Consider the following 23764-nt stretch of genomic DNA (forward strand, 5'->3'; position numbering starts at 1 on the left):
TTATAAACTCTTCTTTCAACTAGTGATATCAGTTCTGTTCATATTATTGTTTTCTACCTTAATAAAGAGCCATATCTCACACATATCTCAGAAATTAAGATATGTTCAATACCATATTAATGTTTATTCTAGATTTATGGCTATGAGATGATTCATATTATAGTACCCCAAATGTCTTTGAACATTCTTTTTTTTTTTAGATTTTATTTTTTTTTCGGGGGGGGGAGGGAGTAGGCTCCACCCTAAGCAGGGAGCCTGACATAGGGTTTAATCCCAGGACCCTGGGATCATGACCTCAGCCAAAGGCAGGCACTTAACTGACTGAGCCACCCAGGTGCCCCTTTATTCTTTTTTTTTTTTAAGATTTTATTTGTTTACTTGTCAAAGAGAGAGCAAAAGTAGGAGAAGTGGCAGGCAGAAAAGCAGGCTCCCTGCTGAGCAAGGAGCCCTATGAGGGATGCCATCCCAGGACCCTGGAATCATGATCTAAGAGGAAGGCGGACAACCCACTGAGGACCCAGGCATCCCATTTTTACTTAATAGTCTATCAGGACAATCTTCAATGCCTCTAAAAACTCTTCTATATGTTGTTCTCATTGGCAACCTCCAGAATATTTCATTTTTATGGATAGTTAGTAACTAACCAATTCTCTAAGACTGGAAGTTTCGATTGCTTTGAATTTTGTCATGATGACAAATTTAACGCCAATAAATATTCCAATGATGCTACACTGATTATCCTTGGATAGTGGGTTTATATTACCATCCATGACTTAAACGCTTCTGATAATATATCTTCTCATATCCATTTGCAACCATTCCAGTCCATACTACACCCCAACTGGTACCCTCTCTCCCAGTCTTTTCCACTGCCCAGTCTACAGGGGTAAAAAACACTACCTAACGGGGATCCCTGGGTGGCTCAGCGGTTCAGCGCCTGCCTTTGGCCCAGGGCGTGATCCTGGGGTCCTGGGATCGAGTTCCGCATCGGGCTCTCAGCATGGGGCCTGCTCCTCCCTCTGCCTGTGTCTCTGCCTCTCTCTCTCCTCTCTCTCTATGTCTATCATGAATAAATAAATAAAATCTTTAAAAAAAAAAAAAAAAACACTACCTAGATCCTTAACTGTGTACATTCCTTTCAGCTCCTTGCCTTAAGTAAAATGTACTCCTTTCTTGAAGGCACCACTTCCCTTTGCATCCTTTTTTTTTTTTAAAAAATAATCTCCACACCTAACATGGGGTTAGAATTCACAACCCCAAGATCAAAGGCTAAAGGCTCTACTACCTGAGCCTAGTTGCCTCCCTTTGCAGGCTTCATAAGCTATTTCATAGGTTTGCTGTGTTATTCTGTATCATCTGTTTCTAATGTCCACTCATCAATGTACAATTTGGCTTCTCAGTTCTTTTACTTCTTCCATTTTTTCTCCTCCACACCCAGAATTCACACCGGAGACCCACGGGCCTTCAAGGAGCCGTGGTGTAATTCAAGGGATCTATGAACTTGGGCAGGAAAACATCTATATATTTATTTTCACTAAGTTTTCACTGAAATGTAGCATTTCCTTCAATAATAAAAGGAGGCAATATACCACAGAATTACTAGCAGTATCTATGGCTTTATCACCATAGAAAACACAGCTATTTTTATATACATTGCATTACAGTTACTATCACATACAAATACTTAAAATTTTTATTTATGCTCATTTCTACCTAGAAATTATGGTTCTTTTTAAGCCTGCCACTAAATCTTGTTGTTTAATGCAAAGAAGCATATTATCTTAGTCCATTCAGGCTGCTATAAAAAAATACCACATACTAGTTAGCTTATTAACAACAGAAATTTATTTCTCACAGTTATAGAGGCTGGAAGTTCAAGATCAGGGTACCAGCATGGTCAAGTAAGTGCTCTCTTCTGGGTCACAGCTTCTCATTGTATCCTTACATAATGGATGGGAGGGAAGGAGCTCTTCGGGGTCTCTTTTATAAGAGCACTCATCCCATTCATGGGAGCTCCACCCTCATGACCTAATATCTCCTAAGGTCAACCTCCTAACACTATCATGTTGGTCTTAGGTTTGTGACACATGGGTTCTAGGGGGAACACAAACATTCAGGTCATGGCAAACACACATTGCTGTAGCATATGTGTAGTTATTTAAATATTTTTATATTTTAATTTTTTAAAAAGATTTATTTATTTGAGAAAGAGGGCACATGAGGGGTGGGGCAGGGGCAAAGGGCAAGAGAGAAGCAAACTCCCCAATGAGCGCTGAAGCCCAATATGGGGCTCAGTCCCAGGACCTTGAGATCATGACCTGAGCTGAAGTCAGACACTTAACTAACTGACCAACCCAGGTACCCCTATAACTATATTTTAATATAAAGGGTTTTATATATAATTCTACATATATACTTAAAAACATTTTTTGAAAAGTGGTCTATAGGCTTCACCAGAGAGGCAAGTAGTCCATGGCACAAATAGTTATGAACCTCTGTGTTATACAAGAGTTCCCCTGTATCTGCAAGGATACTTTCCAAGACCCACCGTGGATGCCCCAAACCATGGGTAGTACCAAATCCTATATATGCTGTGTTTTTTCCTATACATACATGCCTATGATAAAGTTTAATTTATGAACTAGGCATAGCAAGAGATTAACAACAATAACTAAGGGGCGCCTGGCTGGTTTGGTCAGTAGAGCATGCAACTCTTGATTTGGGGATTGTGAGTTTGAGCCCCACACTGAGTGTAGAGATTACTTAGATATAAAATCTTTTTAAAAAATTTAAGATAAAATAAAAACAACAACTGGGGCGGGTGGGTGGTTTAGTCGGTTAAGCATCTTCCTGCAGCTCAGGCCATGATCTCAGGTCCTGGGATGGAACCTCACATCGGGACTCCCTGCTCAACAGGGAACCTGCTTCTCCTTCTCCCTCTACCGGTCCCTCTGCTTGTGCTCTATTGCTCTCTGTCAAATAAATTTAAAAAATCTTTTTTTTTAAAGAAAAAAAACAATAACTAATAATAAAAGAGAACAATTGTAACAATTCTGTAGTAAAAGTTATGTGAACAGATCCTCTCTTTCTTAAGATATCTTTTTTTTTTTTTAAGATTTAATTTATTTATTCATGAGAGACACACACGGAGAGAGAGAGAGGCAGAGACACAAGCAGAGGAAGAAGCAGGCTCCATGCAGGGAACCCGATGTGGGACTCCAGGATCAGGCCCTGAGCAGAAGGCAAAGGCTCAACCGCTGAGCCACCCAGGCGTCCCTGACTTTCTTAAGATATCTTATTGTACTGTACTCACCCTTTTCTGTATATACACCCTTCTGTATATCAAATATACAGTACTTGTATTTAACTTCTCCTCCTATCTAGCCTAATTCCATGACTTATCCCTGGTCCTCTTGTGCCAGTGTTCCCAATTCCCTTACCCCATTTTCTTTCCTTAGCTACTACCTGGCAAAACCCCAATTGCTCTGGCCATTTGCCTTGGTACAGAAATCACACAGCAGGGCAGATTTATGCCACTATACATTCATGGTTTCTACCCTCAACCAGCTCCCCTCAATGCTTCTAGGCAGCCTTCCTTTCCCTTGTTAGTTTTCTTCTCTATTTCAGGTTCTTTTAGGCTCCACACCTCTAATTCCTCTGACCCCCTACCTCAACTTTCCCCTCACCTCAGCAGAGATTTCACCTTCCTCTTCATGGAGAATTTTAAACACTTCAGCTGACACAATTTCCTTATGCCAGCCATTATATGTAGCCACAGTTTTTCCTTCCCTCTCACTGCAATAGAATGGTGTCCCTCTTCTGGTCTAAAGCAAATTTCTCCTCCAGCTCTACAAATCATATTCATTCATTCAACAAATGTTGAATCAAGATTTCCTATGTTTGTTGTAAGTTATATCCCTCTCCCCTAAAAAAGAGACATGTTGAAGTCCTAAACCCCATTACCTCAGAATGTGACCTCATTTGTAAGTAAGTTCATTGCAGATGTAATTAGCTTAGATGGTGTCATAGTGGAGTAACTGGACTCCCTGACCCAATGACTGGTGTCCTCATAGGAAGATGCTTAGGTGAAAGCAGAGACACAGAGGGAATGTCCTGTTGCAATGAAAACAGAGATTAGAGTTCTGCACCTGCAAGCCAAGGAAAGCCAAAGTTTGTCCGCATGCTTCCAGAAGCTAGGAAGAGGCAAGGAAGTTTCCAGAGGGAACATAATGCTGACAACACCTTGATTTCACAGTTCTAGCCTCTAGAGCTGTGAGACAATAAATTTCTATTGTTTTGAGCACCCAGTTTGTGGTGTTTTGTTTCATCAGCCCTAGGAAACAAATATGCTGTTGTGGGCACAAAGCAGTAAACAAAGCTATGATCCCTGGCCTGTTTGTGGAGCTTACCTACCCTATTTAAAAACTGGAAATAAAGAAAATCCCTTCTTTTTCCTCTTTCTTCAATTTCTACTTCACTCCTTGTTCCTCCCAAATTTAAGTATCCAATCTCTCTCTCTCTCTCTCTGTCTCTCTCTCAAGATTTTATTTATTTATTTGCCAGAGAGAAAGCACAAGCAGAGGGGAGTGGCAGGCAGAGGGAGAGAAGAACCAGGCTCCCTGCCAAGCAGAGAGCTCCAAGTGGGGCTTGATCCCAGGACCCTGGGATCATGATCTGAGCCGAAGGCAGATGCCCAACTGACTGAGCTACCCAGGTGCCCCATTTTCTGTCTCTCTCTCTTTTTGAAGATTTATTTATTTATTTATTTATTTATTTATTTATTTATTTTAAAGAGAGAGAACAGGAGGAGGGACAGGGAGAGAGAGAATCTCTAGCAGACTTTGCGCTGAGCACAAAGCCCTACAAAGGGCTGGATCTCAAGTCCCTGAGATCATGGCCTGAGCCAAAATCAAGAGTCACAAACAACCGACTGAGCTACCTCAGGTGCCCCAAAGTATCCAGTATCTCTTCACATAGAAATTAAAATATGTTTTAATATATATTGGTTTCCTACTCACACTTCAGCCCTTTGTATTCTCACCTTTGTCCTCATTATTCCACTGATTTCCCTTTGCCAAGGTCCCCAGATGAACTTGTCACTAAAGCCAATGGAAACTTGAGTTCCTTGCTTGATCTCTCAGGAGTATCTGACTGTTGAAGACTTCTCCTTCCTGAAATGCCTTTTTCATTTTGGGGTCTGTAAAGCTATTCTCTCCCATAGTTTCTCCACATTTTTAAAAAAGATTTTATTTATTCATGAGAGAGAGAGAGAGAGAGAGAGAGAGGCAGAGACACAGGCAGAGGGAGAATCAGGCTCCATGCAGGGAGCCCGACGTGGGACTTGATTCCAGGTCTCCAGGATCACGCCCTGGGCCAAAGGCGGCGCTAAACCGCTTTGCCAGGCTGCCCAGTTTCTCCACATTTTGTGACTACTTCTTCCCAGATTCTTTTGAAGATGTTTCTTCCGCCTAAATGTTGGTGTTTTTTTAAAAGATACTAGCCTGGGACCTTTTCTTTTATTACTTTGCACACTCTTCCTAAGCAATCTCTTTTACTTCTCTGGCTTTAGTCACAATCTGTATGTGGAAGGTTTCCAAATCAATAGCTCTAGTTCGTATCTCTTTCCAGAGATTCAGATCTGAATATTCTACTGTCTATAAACATCACTACCATGTGATACATGTACCTCAAACACAACACTTTTAACTTCCTTCCTATCCCTCCATTCCAGTTCTTCCTCTAACATTCCCAGAAAATGGCATTTCCATTCTTCTCACTGCCAAAGCATACTTTGGACTCATTCCTAACTCCTCTCTCCATTATCCCTCTACAACCAAGCAATCTACATATGCTACTGGTCTAGCAGTCCAAATATTTCTTGAAACTATCTGCTTTCCCCCAATTTCAGGGGTACTCCTCTAGTATCAACCACTATCCTCTTTCATCTCAATTATTACACCACCTTCTTTATTGGTATCCTTCCTCTTCATTGCTCTCAGGGCCAGTTTCAGGGGCAGATGACTTGTGCAACCAAGAAGTGCCCTCACTCAAAAAAGCCCCTCCCTTGTTTTTATGTTCTGAGATTGCCATCTTGAAATATTTAATATTTTTATCTTTGAACTTATATTTTGTAAGTGAAGTCCAATAGGACAATAGAGCATATGTGTGAGCAGAGAAGATAAAGGCAATATGCATGTTCTGTCATTTCTTGCTACTCTATTTCTTTCTTTTCTTTCCTTTTCTTTTTTTTAGGATTGTATTTATTCATGAGAGACACAGAGAGAGAGGCAGAGGAAGAAGCAGGCTCCCTGTGGGGAACCTGATGTGGGACTCCATCCTAGAACCCCAGATCACAACCTGAACCAAAGGCAGACGCTCAACCACTGAGGCACCCAGGCACCCCATCTTTCCACTCTATTTCTATATAGTGGCCTCAGTGCCTCATGAGCACAGAATTCCAGTGGACCCACCATGAATGGAAGTTTAGTGAGGCTCAAATTAGTACAAGGCAAGATTGTTAAGTCTGTATCAGCAGAAGAAAGTCATGGTTTCCCCACTAAGGAATCAGAACTTGTTTTGAAGGCCAGAAAGAAGGCAATGGCATTCTAAGAAACATCAATGACTAAGTATCCCTATGATACCCTTTTTAAAAATTCATGTTACTTCTCTGTGTTAACCAAAGACTTATGCTGAAAATGGAATACCAAGAAAGGGAAAGAGTGAACCATACTTACTTTTCCTTCCAGACCCCCCTTATTCAACAGCATATCAACGATAGAGTATTGGTAGAATATGCACCTTTCAAAGTGTGAAGGAAAAAAATTGAGCTGATCTTCACTGTGCTGAAAGAACAAACTATATAAGCATGTGTCGTTATGAAATATAAATTGTATAATTTCAGTGATTGTTCATAAGTTAACTGTTCTTTTTTCCTATAAAGATTTTATTCATTTCTTTGAGAGAGAGAGAGAGAGAGGGAACGTAGAGAGAGAGAATGAGCAGAGGTGGAGGAGCAGAGGGAAAAGGAGAAGCAGACTCACTGCTAAGCAGGGAGCCCAATGGGAGCTCCATCCCAGGACCCTGGAGTCACGACCTGAGCTGAAGACAGACGCTTAACCAACTGAGCCACCCAGGCACCCCAGGAGTTAACTGTTCTTTTTTTCTTTTTTTCTTTTTCTTTTTTTTTTTTTTTTTTTTTTTTTGAGTTAACTTTTCTTATTTTTGTATCTAGAGCTGGCTTTGCACACTATAAAGATGAATGGTAAAATGTATGCTAATAATTTAAATTTTTAATTTTTCTCTATTTAGAATGTTAGATAACAAATAGAAAACACTGTGACAAGTGAAGAGAAATACTGCAGAAGAATGAAAAAAGCTTCATATTTTAGTACCTTAAACACTACATTTTCCCTGCTTTTTTCAACAAGAAGCTCTACATATTCATTTTGTACTAAACCCAGCAAATTATTTTTTATTAAAGATTTTTATTTATTTATTTGTGATAGAGAGAAAGAGTGAGAGAGAGAGGATGAAAAGGGGGCAGAGGGAGAGGAAGAAGCAGACTCCCCACTGAGCAGGGAGCCTGACTCAGGGGCTTGATCCCAGGATCCCAGCTGGGATCATGACCTGAGCAAAGGCAGACCCTCAACCAACTGAGCCACTCAGGCACCCTAGACCCAGAAAATTATGTAGCCAGCTCAGGTTTCTGCTCACCAATCCATCCTATAGCAAAAATGAACTAAATTATAAGTATTATTAAGTCATTTTCTTGTTTAAATGAAACTTGCCAAAATCTTACCCTACAGCTGGACACTACACAGGATGTTCAAGGAGGAGAAAGGGATCTGAAATGCAGCTTGCACTTTGCCTGCCCTAACACCTTAGCGCCCTGACATTGTGGTACAAGACTGGCCTTAGACCAAGGAATTACCCCAGCCCTGCCCTCTTCGCATTGTGGTAGTGTTAAATTTAAAGTGCATGCAAATCAACTAGAGGTCTTGTTAAACTAAAGATTCCAATTTGGTTGGTCTGGGATGAGGCCCAAGATTCTGCATTTTTTTTAAAGATATATTTTTTAAGATTTTATTTATTTACTGAGAGAGAGAGAGAGAGAGAGAGAGAGAGAGCATGAGAGGATACAGGAGAGAGAATCTGAAGCAGATTCTATGCTGAGCAGAGCCCAATATCAGGCTCCATCCTATGACCATGAGATCATGACCTGAGCCTAAACCAAGTGCCAGGTTTAACTGACTGAGCAACCCAGGCACCCCTGAAGATTTTGCTTTTTTGAGTAATCTCTACACCCAACATGGGACTTGAACTCACTACCCCAAGATCAAGAGTTGCATGATGTACCCACTAAGCCAGCCAGATACCCCTTTGAGAGTCTTCATTTTTGCCAGCTTTCATGTGATGCCCTTTCTGCTCATTCATGTACCACATTTTGAGTAACAGAGCTTTAGAAAACCCTACTCTTGGGGTCCTCAGGCAATGGCCACTTTCATACAAAAACCCCATTCTGGTTCAGATACGATCAAATTCCTGTCCAAATAATTCTGAATCCACTTCTAACTGTTTGCTGGAAGGGAAAGGCAAATAGAACTAAGACAAGTGGGTCAAGATGTCCACATGGTATATGAACAAAGCCCTTTTTGGTATAAGATGGATTTGGAAGTGGAAATAGAAGAGAACCAGGCTTGAAGTCATATGCCAATGCTGAACTCTGAGTCCAATAATTTTTTTTTTTTAGATGTTATTTATTTATTCATAAGAGACACAGAGAGTGAGGCAGAGACACAGGCAGAGGGAGAAGCAGGCTCCATGCAGGGAGCCCGATGTGGGACTCAATCCCGGGTCTCCAGGATCATGCCCTGGGCTGAAGGCAGCACTAAACCGCTGAGCCACCCGGGCTGCCCAAGTCCAAGAATTTTGAATTTGAACTTGGTCTTTTAGGTCATTATGCAATTTTATGTGTCAAGTTAGAAGAATAGAACACACTCATTTAATAGTCGATTAGATTGATCTACAACTTTAAGACATAGGCCTCGATTGTACTTCTGCCTTAAGCTCTGCAAATATTAGGGGCAAGTCTATGGAGCTTCACCCACCATGAGGAAGGGGCATTTTGTTTGGATAAAGACACCTTCCACTGCCCTTTTCACTCTCTGAGGCCAGGCCTGGAGTCTCTTAAGTTGCAACTGCCCAGAGAGAATACTTATTTCTTATTCACACAAGGCACAAAGTAAGCATGTAGGAGGCAGACAGCATTTTTTAAAAGTAAAATTGAACAGGAAATAAAAAATATAAGAATGCTTTGCATATAGTAAAAATATTGTCGTGAAATATGGTTCATACATGCATATCTATGAAATTTGTAAATTGGTAGCATTATAAACTATATATTTTTCTTTGAGTTATGGTCAAAAAAGTGTGAAAGCATCAGTTCCAGATGGTAAAGCCCTCCATAATCTGGTTGTAGATTATCTCTTCACAAGCACATCTTGCAATTAATTTTCCTTTCCCAGACCTGCCTTCTGTCTATCTAAGCAGTTTGCACTGTAAGTGCAATGAACTTTTCTCCATTTCTAGAAGGCACCATGTTTCTTACCCCAGCACTTGCATATGTTTTCCCTCAGCTTGAAACCTTCTTTCTCTATCTCTTCACTTAGATAACACTTCCTCAGCCATGAGGATTTAGTATAGACATCACCTCCTTGGGAAGCGTTCTCTGCCCCCTATGTTTAGCTAAGTGACTCTTCCTTAGGGCCTCAATAGCATCCTTTCCCCTAGCAATGAATTCATCACCATGTTGTATAATTGCTCAGCTGATTTTAGTCTTATGTAGGAAGGGACAATGACTGCTTTGTTTATCTATACCTCTATTGTTGAGCACAGAATCTGACATATAGAAAGTGCTCAGTAAATAATGTTGCATTGAATTAAAAATACATTTTCTTTTTTTTTTTTTTTTAAGTAATCTCTACACCCAACATGGGCTCAAACTCATGACCTCAAGATCAAGAGTCAGAAGTTCTACCAATTGAGCCGGCCAGGTACTGCACACATTTTCTATTTTCTGTGTAAAATATATTACACTCTCATATATGCATCACATTGTACTTCAATCTTTTCAAGGTCTCTGATTATTTTCTTAGGATAAAGCATTAGAAGCAAAATTATTACTGGACCAAAGAATAAAATCATTTAAAAATCCTTGATATATTGCTGACTTCATTTCCAGAAGTTTATTTTTCCAAATCTATTTAGGAACTATTGACAATTTTTACAATGTTCAGTTGACCTCATTTAGGATACATATATCTTATATCTCTTTCTCTCTCCATTTATAAAAGTCTTATTTTTGTAATCACAATATAAGTTTTATAATTTTCCTGATACATGATCTTCATAGCTTTTTTTTTTTTTCGAGAGAGAATGGGGGTAGTGGGGAGAGGAATCGAGGAAGAGGGAGAATTTTTTTTTAAGATTTTATTTATTGATTCATGAGAGACACAGAGAGAGGCAGAGACATAGAGGGAGAAGCAGACTCCCCACTGAGTAGAGAGCCTGATGCAGGGCTTGATCCCAGGACCCCAGGATCACAACCTGAGCCAAAGGCAGACACTCAACCACTGAGCCACCCAGGTGCCCCAAGAGAGAGAATCTTAAGCAAGCTCCACACCCAGCACCGAGCCTAATGTGGGGCTCCATTTCATGACCCTGAGATAGTGACCTGAGCCGAAATCAACAGCCAGACACAACCACCTGAGCCACCCAGGTGCCTGATGATATTCTTAATTCTTTTAAAAATGACTAAACATTTTATATATGTTATGAATATATGCACACATATATGTGTAAAAGCATCATTATTGTGAATCTGAAGTCTTCTCCACCTATTTTTTTTTCCACCTATTTTTATTACCAGATATCACTGGCATATAGGAAATCTAATAGAGTTGGTGATTGCAGTCTTATCTGGCTGCCGTATTGATCTTTCAGCTATAAATGTACACAATCTTATCTTATGCAAATAATAATATATGTATTTTCTCTTTTCTACAGTTATGCTTCTTATTTGTTTCACATCTCACTTTAATTGATAGAGTTTCCAGAACTTGTTAAATAATTGTAATAAGGGCAGGATCCCCTTTGTATTCCTTACTTTAATGGAGACACTAATATTTCAGTGTTAAGTGTGATATTGTTTATATTTCATGAAAGCATCCTTTATTATTTTAAGGAATTTTTATTCACTTTTTAGTTTATTGTTATTAAGACTCAAAAGTAGGGGTACCTGGCTGGCTCAGTCAGTAAAGCACACAACTCTTGATGTTAGGGTTGTGAGTTTGAGCCCTACGCTGGGTATAGAGATTACTTTAAAAAAAAAAAAAAAAACACCCTCAAGGGGAGTCTGGGTGGCTCAGTTGGTTGAGTACCCAACATTTAGGTTTGGCTCATGTCATGATCTCAGGGTTGTGGGATAAAGCCCCACCTTGAGCTCTGTGCTGAGCTGGGAGTCTGCTTGAGATTCTCTCCCTCTGCCCTTCCCACTCTTACACTCTGTCTAAAATGAATAAATATTTTTAAAATAACTTTTATTTTTATCATACGTATTTTAAGCACCTCAAAAGTAGGATTTGCTTTTTATCATATGTCTTTTAAGCACCTATCTAAATGAACATATACCTTCCCTCATTTGACCTATTGATGTGATGTATAGAGCAAATGTTTTGGGATAAACTTGACTCTTTCTTCCCGCTGAGCAGGGAGCCTGACATGGGGTTTGATCCCAGGACCCTGAGATTATGTCCAGAGCTGAAGGCAGCTGGTTAACCAGACACTTAACTGACTGAGCCACCCAAGCACCCCAACGTGAATTTGTGTGTGTGTGTGTGTGCTTTGTCAGATTTTTATATCAAAGTTAATGCTGATTTTATAAAATTAAGAGACTTTCTATCTTCCTCTATTCTATGTAACAGATTCAATTGTATTGTACATTATTCTCTTATTTTAAATTTTTTTTGTTTTTCCTCATTTTTTTCCTTTTTCTTTTTTTTTTTACGATTTTATTTATTTATTCATAGAGACAGAGAGAGAGAGGCAGAGACACAGGCAGAGGGAGAAGCAAGCATCATACAGAGAGCCTGACATGGGACTCGATCCAGGGTCTCCAGGATCACGCCCCGGGCTGCAGGTGGTGCTAAACCGCTGCACCACCGGGGCTGCCCTCCTCATTTTTTTCTTTTTAAATTTTACCTTATATTTGATAGTTCTCTATTTCTTTCCTTTTTTTTTTTTAGATTTTATTTATTTATTCATGAGAGACACAGAGAGAGAGAGGCGGAGAGACAGGCAGAGGGAGAAGCAGGCTCCCTCTGCAAGGAGACCAATGTGGGACTCAATCTCAGGACCCAGGATCACGTCCTGAGCCGAAGGCAGAGGCTCAACCTCTAAGCCACCCAGGTGTCCCAGATAGTTCTCCATTTCTGATTGGAATGTTATATTTGGTTCATTTATTTTCATTCTTTGTTTTTCCAGAGTGGAAATATGTAAGATCATAAATTTGCCAGTAAATACAGCTTTGGCTACAGTCTATACATGTTGCTATAAACATTATACTGAACTTTGGCTTTGGCTTTGGAATTAGGCTAAAATCTGCTGTTAGACTATTACATTTCAACTTTAGCCTATGGAAGACTGAATTGTCAAATACTGACTTTAGAGGAATTCAAGGCATCTCTGAACTTGTGTGCAGCCAATGACCATGCAGTCATATATATTACCATAATCTTTAATCAGATTAAGTACATCAGTAATGTGTTAGCTCTCATTCTCCACCTTTCCCTTTTGGACCATTGATTTCTTAGCTTCTCCCATCATATCAATTCTTATTCCTATAATAAACTCCTCAAGTGGTTCTATTTCCCTGTCCTAACTGATGTACTACTGAAATCTTGTTCTCTCAGAATTCCTCAACTCAGTAAATAGCATCAACAACCATCAATTTCCCCCTTAACTCCCTACTTTCAGTCCAATACTAAGTCCTTGGCAAACTAAGTTCAAAACACATTGTTGAATATGCCCACTCTTTCTATTTCCTCTGCAATACTCTTGTCCAAGTAACTTCATCCTTTACCTGGTTCCATCTCCATCATCAACCCCCAGTACCAATTCTGTTTCTAAATACTAATTTTAAACATGTGAAAAACTTCAATGGCTTCCCATTGTACTTACTCACGTAGTCCTTTCATAATTTGGCTCCACTCCTGCCAACTTCTCCAAACTCATCTTGAGCCACTTACCTCCTTTACTAAATATGCTCCAGCCACAGTAGTTTCCTTTCAGTAGAGACCAAGCTCTTTCTCCTCTCTGGGTTTCCCCACATACTGTTCATTCTGCTTGAAATGTTCTTCCAGGTCCCCTTTATTCCTCACTTTCCTTTGTTTACTCTTTCAAATCTTGTTTACTCTTTCAAATCTTAGTTTACATACATCACTTCCTCTGAAAGCCCTTCCTTGACTAGCCTGAGTAGATCCTCCTTATTATTCTGTAACATGGTATTATGTTAATTTCTTGTTTGCATTTATCTCATTTTATAAATGTTTTGTTTATTTCTTTATTTATTTTCCCCTCACTTAGCTGTGGTTTCCGTGAATGCAAGAGGCATTTCTGCTTTATTCACCAAGTGCTTTTTTTTTTAAACTTCTCCATTTTATTTTATTTTTATTTATTTATTTATTTATTTTATTTATGATACTCACACAGAGAGAGAGAGAGAGAGAGGCAGAGACACAGGCAGAGGGAGAAGCAGGCTCCATGCACCGGGAGCCCGACGTGGGATTCGATCCCAGGTCTCCTGGATCGCGCCCTGGGTCAAAGGCAGGCGCCAAACCGCTGCGCCACCCAGGGATCGCTCACCAAGTGCTTAATTCAGGGCCTGGCACATAATCGGTGTTCAGAATGTGTTTACGGAATAATGAATGTAGTGAAAGGATTCCTCCTAGCTTATTTATAGTTTCTGTTTCCTTATAATTTTAGTTTGACATGACTTCTCGTAGCCCAGCCCAACTCCCTCTTCATGATACTCTCTCTTTGTTTTTTCTCCAGGAATGATCTGCTGCTTGATGCTGGTTTAACTAATTATGGCAAGGCAAGGGTGAGCGGTGTTACAGGGTAAAACTGTGACAGCTCAGGCTGCTCCCTTAGCAGGGGCTTTGGGGAAGGTTACCGTTGAAAAGAACTTTGAGGGGATCCCTGGGTGGCTCAGCGGTTTCGTGCCTGCCTTTGGCCCAGGGCACGATCCTGGAGTCTCAGAATTGAGTCCCACGTCAGGCTCCCTGCATGGAGCCTGCTTCTCCCTCAGCCTGTGTCTCTGCCTCTCTCTCTCTCTGTGTGTTTTTCATGAATAAATAAATAAAATCTTAAAAAAGGAAAGAAAAGAGCTTTGAGACATACCGTGATGGACGTGTTCAGCGTAAGAATTATTAGTATATTTTCCTCTTTTGTGCCATGATTCATCATGAAAATCTGAATAACCAAAGATTGCTTGTATTCAGGGACTCCATTAAGAAATAGAGTGGGAATACTTTGATAAAGCCATTATGGTTTATATTTACATAATCCTTATTCTTTTTGTAGTTACCTGTATAAATTCTGTAGCTTCTTATAATTTAATCCATCACCTTTCACTGTAAAAGTTAAATGCAAACAGCTAAAATGACACTGGACTTTCTTTTAAAGTTATTTATTTATTAAAGAAAATAAAAATAAATAAATATAAATAAAATTTAAGTAATCTCTGTATCCAAAGTAGGCTAAAACTCACAATCCTGAGATAAAGAGTAGCATGTTCTTCCATCTGAGCCAGCCTGGCACCCCTGAGATTGGATTTCTTTCTCTTTCTTTCTTTCTTTCTTTCTTTCTTTCTTTCTTTCTCTTCTTTCTTTCTTTCTTCTTTCTTTCTTTCTTTCTTTTTTCTTTCTTCTTTCTTTTTTTAATTGGATTTCTAATTTTAAAAAAATGAACAAAAAAGCTATAGAAAGAATGTCTAGCATTTCAAAAATAAAAAGTCTAGCATTTCAAGTATATTTAAAATATTAACTTTTTTTAAATTAACAGAGTTTATTTTTAAGATTGTTTCTAGGTTTGTTTGTTTTTTTTAAAGGTTTTATTTATTTATTCATGAGAGATACACAGAGAGAGATGCAGAGACATAGGCAGAGGGAGAAGCAGGCTCCATGCAGGGAGCCCGATGCGGGACTCTATTCAGGTACCCTGAGCTGAAGGCAAACGCCCAACTGCTGAGCTACCCAGCTGTCCCTTTTTAAGACTGTTTCCAGGTTTAAGAAAACTAAGCAGAAAATAGTTTCCAGATACTTCCTCCTCCAGCCTTTCTCTACCCCGGTGTTAACATTGTGCATTACTTGGTACATTTGTTACCATTGACAAACCAATATTGATACATTATTATTAACTAAAGTCCACAGTTTACATTAGTGTTCACTCTTTATGCAGTATGTCCTGAGTTTTGACCAATGTATAATGACCTGTATCCATCATTATAGTATCATACAAAATAGTTTCATTGCCCTAAAAATTCCCTGTGCTCCACCTATTTATCTACCCCTCCCTCCCTCTGAACTCCTGACGATCACTGATCTTTTTCTAAGTTTTGCCTTTTCTAGAATGTCATACAGTTGAAATCATACAGTTTGCAGCCATTTCAGATTGGTTTCTTTCACTTAGCAACATGCATTTAAGATCTCTCCATGTCTTTTCATGGCTTGGTAGCTCATTTCTTTATAGCACAGGATAATATTCTATTATATGAATAGAAAAGTTTGTTGATCCATTCACCTATTGAAGGACATCTTGATTGCTTCCAAGTTTTGGCAATATGGATAAAGTTGCTGTACACATCATGTGGATTTTGGGGGGTACCTGGGTGGCTCTGTTGGTTAAGCATCTAACTCTTGATTTTGGCTCAGGTCATGATCTCAGTCGTGAGATTGACCCCTGTATTGGGCTCCGCGTTGGGCTCCATGCTAGGCATGGAGTCTGCTTGTGATTCTGTTTCTCCTTCTTCCTCTGTTCTTTCCTTGCCTCTCTCCTCACAAAACAAAACATCATTTTGGGTTTGTTTGTTTGTTTGTTTTTGGTGTGGGCTTAAGTTTTCAACTAATATGAGTAAATACTAAGGAAAGCAACTGGTGAGTCACATAGTAAGTATGTGTTTAATTTTGTAAGAAACTGCCAAACTATCCTCCAAAGTGTCTATACTATTTTGCATTCTCACTAGCAATGATTAAAAGTTCCTGTTGCCCACGGCACCTGGGCAGCTCAGTCGGTGGAGCATCTGACTCTTGATTTTGGCCCAGGTCATGATCTTGGGGTCCTGGGATGTAATGTGCATCAGGCTCCATGCTCACTGGGGAGTCTGTTTCTCTCCCTCTCTCTCTCTGCTCCTCCCTCTGCTTACTGTCTCTCTCTCTCAAATGAATACATCTTTCTTAAAAAATAAATAAATAAAAGTTCCTGTTGCTCCACATCCTTGCAGCATTTAGTGTCCATGTTTTGGATTTTGGCTATAATAAGTGTGTAGTAGTATTTCATCATTTTAATTTGCAATTCCCTAATGACATGTGATGTTGAGTATCTTTTTTTTTTTTCTTTTTTTTAAATTTTTATTTATTTATGATAGTCACACAGAGAGAGAGAGAGGCAGAGACACAGGCAGAGGGAGAAGCAGGCTCCATGCACCGGGAGCCCGACGTGGGATTCGATCCCGGGTCTCCAGGATCGCGCCCTGGGCCAAAGGCAGGCGCCAAACCGCTGCGCCACCCAGGGATCCTGAGTATCTTTTCATATGTTTATTTGCCATCTGTTTATCTTTGGTGAGGTATCTATTCAGATCTTTTGCTTATCTTTTATTTTTATTTATTTTTATTTTTTATTTTTTTTGCTTGCTTATCTTTTAATTGGGTTCTTTGCTTACTGTTGAGTTTTAAGAGTTCTTTGTATCTTTTTTGTTTTCTTAAAGATTTTTAAAATTTTAAAAATTTATTTTTAATTAATTTAATTAATTTTTTAGTAAACTCTACACCCAACATGAGGCTTGAACTCACAACTCCAAGATCAAGAGTCACATGCTCCACTGGCTAAGCCAGCCAGGCACCACACAGTTCTTTGTGTATTTCAGATATTAGTCCTTAGCAGATAAGTGCTTTGCAAAGATTTTCTCCCAGTTTGTGGATTTTCTTTTCATCCTTTTAGCGGTGTCTTTGCAAAAAGATGTTCTTAATTTTAACACAACAGCCTTTTAATTACCATAAAGATAAGATGTCAGAGATGTTGCAAAAAACTTCCTTTTTTAAAGGAAAAAAAATCCAACTTTTAAAAGGGAAAAATCCACTTTATTTGTAACAAAACTATCTTGATTCTAGTAAGATGTAATGGAATGACTTTCAGTCTGTTTGACTCTAGGTTTTTGTGATTCTGAAAGAATGGTGGTGTATTGTGGATTTTTCCTATATTAACTCTAAGGTCCCCACTCCATTATCACATTAATATATGGTATTTGAAGAAAGTTTAGGAAACATCAAAAGAAGAAAATCTGATTTTTTCCTAAACAATGTGGCACTAAGTGCAAGAATATTGGATGACAAAAGCTCAAACAGGTGTGCTTATATATCTGCCTTTCATTAACTGCAATTAAATTAACCTTTCATTACTTCATGGATGAAAAGGCAGAAATTAGGTACACAAATAATTAACTTTTAATTAAAAAACATTTTTAAAATTAAATTAGATATATTTTTTAAAAATATGGAATGCTTCATGAATTTGTATGTCATCCTTGTGCAGGGGCAATGCTAATCTCTGTATTGTTCAAATTTTAATATTTTAGTAAATGTGCCGTTGAAGTGAGCACAATAGTTAACTTTAAAAAAAAACACATATTTAGGGGTGCCTGGGTGGCTCACTTGGTTATGTGTCTGTCTCTTGATTTCAGTTCAGGTCATGATCTCAGGGTCATGAGACTGAGCCCTGTGTTGGGCTCTGTGCTGGGCATGGGGCCTGCTTAGGATTCTCTCTCACTCTCCTTCTGCCCCTCACCCCACCTTCCCAAAAAATAAAATGAAAACCATATTTATGGGAAGAAGTATCACCAAAGTGTCTGAAGTAAAAAGCAGATGGTCGGGATCCCTGGGTGGCGCAGCGGTTTGGCGCCTGCCTTTGGCCCAGGGCGCGATCCTGGAGACCCGGGATCGAATCCCACATCAGGCTCCCAGGGCATGGAGCCTGCTTCTCCCTCCGCCTGTGTCTCTGCCTCTCTCTCTCTCTCTGTGACTATCATAAATAAATAAAAAAAAATTTTAAAAAAAAAAATAAAAAAAAAAAAAAAAAAAAAAAAAAAAAAAAAAAAAAAAAAGCAGATGGTCTCACTCCATGTCATCCTTCTCTATAATTGTAATTATTTTCTATAGAAACAAAAATCTTTATGTCCATCTGGTTATACACATACATACAGACATGCAAGCTTCATGAGTCCAGGGTTCACCTATGTCTATCTTGATGTACATCATTGTAAGCCTAGTGCATACCATGGACTTCGGTACACAGAAGGTGCTAAATTTAATGAAGAAATGTCACACTCTACATTGTTTTTAGGTGGCTTTTTTTTTTCTTTTAATGTAAGAATGTAACCTGAATATGTATCCATGTTAGGGCATTGATAGCTATTTCATTATTTTCAATGGCTCCAGAATAATCCATTATGTGAATGCACTATAATTTCTTCAACCAGTACCCTATTACTGGATGTTTAGGTTTTATATATATGTGTACATATATATATATATATATATTTAAAGATTTTATGTATTTCTTCATGAGAGAGAGAGAGAGAGGGAGAGGCAGAGACACAGGCAGAGGGAGTAGCAGGCTCCATGCAGGGAGCCCGATGTGGGACTCAATCCTGGGACCCCAGGATCACGCCCTGGGTCAAAGGCACAGCCAAACCACTGAGTCACCCAGGCTGCCTGGTTATATATATTTTTATACACACACACACATGCACGCATGCATACACATACCTATGTACAGCATTACAAACAATACTCCAATAAGCATTATAGCCAAATTATTTTGTATAAAAGTTTTATCAATTTGTCTTCTCACTAACAGTTGAATGTGTGTTTAGCTCTCCACATCTATGCTAGGGATGATATCCCAAATTATATATTATCAATCTTTGTTATTGTTGCTGTTTCTTTTGTTTTGAAAAAGGGAATTGCAGGCTATTTTGCTATAAAGGGAAGTTTGGATTCAAATAGGGGACGATCCTAAATGGCAAATAGGATATTTGAATATTTTTGAAGTAATGATAGAGTTTGAGATTTCTTTTTTTTTTTTTTTTAAGATTTTATTAATTTATTCATGAGACACAGAGAGAGAAGCATAGACATAGGTAGAGGGAGAAGCAGGCTCCCTGAGGGGGAGGGATCCTGGGATCACAACCTGAGCCAAAGGCAGACACTCAACCACTGAGTGTCTCAGGTGCCCTGAGAGAATTTTTTAATACATCATAAAATGTTTGAGCTGGAAGAGATCTTAAAAATTATCTGTTTCACGAACTAGGGGTGGTGGAAGGGGAGGAGGGCAGGGGGTGGGGGTGAATGGGTGACAGGCACTGAGGGGGCACTTGACGGGATGAGCACTGGGTGTTATTCTGTATGTTTGTAAATTGAACACCAATAAAAATAAATTTATTATAAAAAATTATCTGTTTCAATGAACTTCTTTTGTAGGTGGGGAAACAGAAATTCTGAGAAGTAAAATGACTTATTTAACCACACACTACCCATTAGTAGCAGATCTGATATTAGACCAAGAAAGATTGTTTGGGTCTCAACGTATTATTCTTTGGTTTTATTCAGCAAATATTTACTAAGCATCTTATGCTAAGTACTAAAGGGGATTCAGCAAGCAAGAACACATACTATTAGCACTTTTTTGTGCCAGATCTTTCAGATCCATTTTCATCTAGCCCAATGTATATACCATACCAAATCAATCAATCAATCTACTAAGTTTTTTTTGTTTTGTTTTACTGTGTTGTTTAGTATTATTAGGTATTCCTATGTTTCAGTAATGGTAGTAATTCTTGTAGTCAAGCCTGGAATAAGTTCTGTAGATCAGGAGGAAAATTATACTATTGTTTTATCCAAAAAGGAGAGCATGACTGATTGCTTTTTTCTCAGGACTGTTGAGAGTATCAGTCATTTCTCTGTGTAGGTCCTCAGTGTGCACAAACCTGAGAAATGCCAGAATTGAGAAAGGCCAGCTGAAGTTAGAAGAGTGGCTGAAATGTGGCTGGGGAGACAGGTTGGACAAATCATGGAGGGCTTTGTTGATCTAGTCAAGGATTTTTGCTTTTGTTCTAAGTGTAATGGGAAACTAATGAAGGGGTTTAAGCCGATGCTCCACAGGGTCTTATTTGCAATTAAAAAGAGATGGGGGGGGAGACCTTTGGGTTTTAAATGGATTAGGAAGCTGTAAGGTGGATGAGTCAGGAGGCTATCTATCATTAGTCTGGGTGGTAGCTTAATGGTGATTTGTTCCCTGGCCACAATTTACAGAAAAATGGACATACATTAGGGACACGGAATTGACAAGATTTTGGTTAACTGATAGGGCATTGAGAGACAGACAGAAGGTCGTGTCTTGTATTACATTCTAGTTGCCAGCTAATGCTGCCGGATGCAAGTGGGTGATGTTCACTGAGATGGGAACTCTGGAGATAGAAGACTGGGGGAGGATCATCATGTGGTCAGGTTTGACAGGTTGTTTTAGAGGGCCTGAAAACTCACATAAAGGTCTCGGGAACAAAGGACAGAGGTCAGAGAAGAGCTGGAGATTTTAATTTGGGAGTCTTGGTTATACTGTAGAGGACATTGCCTAGGTAGAAGCCCCCTGCCACCGCCCTTCTTCTTCTTCTTCTTTTTTTTTTTAAGGAACTTGATCGCCAGGAATGTCTAAAAACGTGTTGGATGGTTCAGATGCATAATTTTCATTCTTTCATTCATACGATTACTCTATTTTTACTTTTGTAAACATTTAGGTTGTTTTTCATTTAGGACATTATGTACCTTTGCATTACGAACTAAAACCCTTGTTGCCACATGAGTCGAATACCACAGATACATGTGTAATAGGAAGGGATTTTTAGGTCCTGGGGATGTCAGATCCTTGCTAAACGGATTGGCCAGATAGTACTTTGGTGAAATATTTCATATTTTGATCCAGCTACCTGTGGAAAATAATCTGGCATTTCATGTGCTTAAGCACTTTGAAGAACACTCATCTAACTTTTCCTCGAACCGATCTGTCACAGCATAGAGCTTATTTGGGGAACCAGTGAGGTCTTAAAAATAAGATTTTTTTTTTTTAATCAAAAGGATACTATTACATTACAGCTGAATGGGATAAAATTAGTATCCGAGCCGCGACTGCAATTGTTAATGCTTTTGTCCTGTCTTTCTTATACCTAGTAAGTGGCTACAAAGGAAATGTCACTTCGCATAAGATCTAGTTGCCAAGATTTTTAAAAAGAAACACAGATCTGTGTTCCTCACAGTCGCCCTGGCCACGCAGCTCTGTGCTGCCTCAAGTTGCTCGAACTGTGCTGCGAGGAAGCCCTTCGCTGCTTAAAAGGCCAGGGGCGCAGACGATTGCACAACTCCAGCACCGGGCAGTTTCGCTTCCAAATCTGGCCTTCGTAGTGTCCCACGGCCCGAGTGGCCTCGGGCTCCAGCGAGCCGGCCCCGGCCCCGGCCCCCTCAAGAGCAGCCCGGGTTTCCCCGTCCGAGCCGCGGGCGCCCCTCCCTCCGCCCAAGGTTTTCGCGAAAGTGAAGCCGCGGGGCGCGGGGCGCGGGCGCGGGCGCGGGGCGCGGGGCGAGCCCATTGTCCGGCCCGGGAGCCCTGCGCTCCCCACAGCGACCCCCGCACTCGAGTGCCACGGGCCAGGTTCACCAAAGGTCTGCGGGTCTCCGCGCCGCTCCCCTCCCCCCGCCGCCCCATTGTCTGCCTTGCCCCGCCCCGGGGGACACGTGCGCCTGCAGCTTCCCGAGCGAGAAGAGCGCGGGGCGGCGGCGGCGTGGACACCGCCGCGAACGGCTACGCGACCGCGGCGCCGGGGGCGGGGGCCGGGCGCGCACGGACCGGTGGGTGCCCTCCGGGAGCTGCGGTGGCCTTCCGCGCCCCCCGCCCCGCCGGCCCGGGACGGGGCGGGCGGGAGCCGGCGGGGGGGGCGGCGCGCGTGGTGCTGCGGTGGGGGTGGGGCGGGGCGGGGTGGGGAGATGCCTGTCTCCTGACAAAGGAGAACGAGTGGGACACGCTGCGCCGGCCCGCCCCGCATGGAGGAGAACCGGAGGGAGCGGGAGGGGAAGGGGCGGGCCTTTCATTCACTGTCGGCCCCTCCGCCGCCGCCGGAGCGGAAGGGCGGGGTCTCGCGCCCCCTCCCCCGGGAGGTGAGGAGCAGGGAGGTGGCGGGGCGTGGGGGCGGAGCCCGCGGGCGCGCGTCCTGAGGCGTCGGCTACGTCGTCACGTCAGCGCGGGAGAGAGAAAGAGAGGAGCCGACTCGGCTGGGACTGGGGGACGGAGCCGGGAGAGCGAGCGAGCGAGCGAGGGAGGGCGTGAGCGAGCGTTCGAGCGAGGAGGGGAAAGGCGGCCACTCGAGTCTGAGCGGCCGCGGACGGCACCGGCAGTGGTGGGGGAGAGGAGCAGCGAGGGAAGAAGAGGGGCCGGGAAGGGAGCCCGCCGGAGGCTGGTGGCGGCGGTGGTAGGGGGAGAGAGAAGGAGGAGCTGGCGGAGGGCAGGGGCAGAGGGAGTGCGAGAGAGAAGCGGACGCGCGAGGGAGGGGAGGGAAGGGGGGGTCACGCGGGCGCGCGCGCGCGCACCGGGAGCGCGCTCGGAGGCGAGTGGAACTGGATCGGGTTTGCTGCCAGCGGCGTGAGCTTCGGCCGCCATTTTACAACAGCTCCACTCGCGCCGGACACAGGGAGCAGCGAGCACGCGTTTCCCGCAACCCGATCTCCTCGGACAGGATCCTTCCGCCGCAGCCCAACGGGGAGGTAACGACCGTCAGGACCCGGGTCTGGGAGGGGAGCACCGTGACATTGTGGAGTGAGCTGGGGGAGGGAGGTGTGGGGAGAAACCGGCTTTTCTGGAAAATGGATTCCAAGGGGGAGAGGAGCACGTTGACTGGGGCTGCTTGAGAGTAGGCCGCGGCCCGCGCCGCCACTTCCTCCTCTCCTCCATGTGCTGCCGCCGTTCGGGCTTTGTCTGCGGCGCTCCCGGGAGGAGGCGGCCCCGCGGCCCGCGCGGACCGCGAGCGGCGGCGGAGTTGGTGCTGTCGTGGCCGTCGTCGCGGCGCGGGAGTGGGCGGAGAGGAGCGGGTCCCGTCCCGCAGCCGCGCGGCGAGCTTGGGTGGTGCTCGCGGTCCGGCGGGCGTTAGGTAGTTCGCGGAACGCCCTCCCTCCGCCGGGGTGCCGGCCCCGGCCCCGGCCCGTGGGTGGGACAGCTGGCCCCGGCGCCGCAGTCGCTGCACGGATGGGCGAGGGGTGGGGGCTTGCACCGCGCGCCGCGGCTCACGTCTCGGCCGGGCGGGCGGGCGGCCGGGGGTCGCCGGCGCCCGGGGCGGAGAGAGCGAGAGCGAGAGCGAGCGCGAGCCATGTGTCACGGCGGAGACGGCGGCGCGGGG

At 42.3% G+C, this 23764-nt stretch overlaps 1 protein-coding gene and 1 pseudogene across 5 annotated transcripts in view; one reads left to right on the forward strand and one right to left on the reverse strand.

Moving 5' to 3' along the window:
* Nucleotides 1-17820: 17820 nt before the first annotated feature.
* LOC121474888 lies at nucleotides 17821-17919 on the reverse strand (annotated as a pseudogene).
* A 4190-nt stretch (nucleotides 17920-22109) lies between these two features.
* LOC121492879 (synaptotagmin binding cytoplasmic RNA interacting protein) overlaps nucleotides 22110-23764 on the forward strand; it is a 31822-nt gene continuing 30167 nt past the window's right edge. For 2 of the 5 annotated variants that reach the window (XM_041758137.1, XM_041758144.1), the window contains exon 1: nucleotides 23003-23135. The gene's annotated coding sequence lies outside the window, so the exon portion shown is untranslated. Of the gene's footprint in view, nucleotides 22227-22866; nucleotides 23136-23764 lie in introns of those variants that run through there. The other 3 variants (XM_041758127.1, XM_041758162.1, XM_041758153.1) reach the window with 3 other exon arrangements.

The sequence above is a fragment of the Vulpes lagopus genome, chromosome 1, assembly GCF_018345385.1.
Source record: "Vulpes lagopus strain Blue_001 chromosome 1, ASM1834538v1, whole genome shotgun sequence".
NCBI classification, from domain to species: domain Eukaryota; kingdom Metazoa; phylum Chordata; class Mammalia; order Carnivora; family Canidae; genus Vulpes; species Vulpes lagopus.